This window comes from Montipora capricornis, chromosome 7 (genome assembly GCF_036669925.1).
Source record: "Montipora capricornis isolate CH-2021 chromosome 7, ASM3666992v2, whole genome shotgun sequence".
Classification (NCBI taxonomy): domain Eukaryota; kingdom Metazoa; phylum Cnidaria; class Anthozoa; order Scleractinia; family Acroporidae; genus Montipora; species Montipora capricornis.
In genome coordinates this window covers 31,796,034-31,796,483 of record NC_090889.1, presented here as the reverse complement: position 1 = coordinate 31,796,483, position 450 = coordinate 31,796,034, and the positions used below count along the sequence as shown (strand labels likewise).

Here is a 450-nt window from a genome sequence, read left to right as displayed (position 1 = left end):
AGGTCTATGAGTGAATGAATGAATGAATGACATAGAACATATAAAATGTTCAGACTGCGGAAAATGAAAATACATGAGAATTAGGAATCATCGTTGTTAAACAGCAACTTAAGGGGTTGGGAAAAAGCCTGAAAATTTTCCAGCCTTTAACGGGGCAACGGTGGAATCCATGACTTTGCCAAATGGGTGCTGGTCACTCAAGTTTGTATTGTATAAGAGCATTAAGAGGTGAACTAAATATATGAACATTTCACATATCCTTTGTCATTCATTGGCTCACCTCTTAGAGGATAAGAAAGTAAATCAGAACCAGCTTATCTCAGCGCTATCATTTAAAGTAGATTGAAGTAAACCGGGTCTAGTAGAGGCTACCTGTAGCCTCTTGGACACCTCGTTGGTCTTGAATTGGACTTGGTACCTTGTGTAGTGGACATCAGAGTACTTGCTGCT

At 39.6% G+C, this 450-nt stretch overlaps 1 protein-coding gene across 1 annotated transcript in view; it reads left to right on the top strand.

The window, feature by feature from the left end:
• The first annotated feature begins 305 nt into the window (after window positions 1–305).
• LOC138057831 (cytochrome P450 27C1-like) overlaps window positions 306–450 on the top strand; it is an 11,630-nt gene continuing 11,485 nt past the window's right edge. The window contains exon 1 of the mRNA XM_068903739.1: window positions 306–450. This exon is cut by the window's right edge and continues 481 nt beyond it. The gene's annotated coding sequence lies outside the window, so the exon portion shown is untranslated.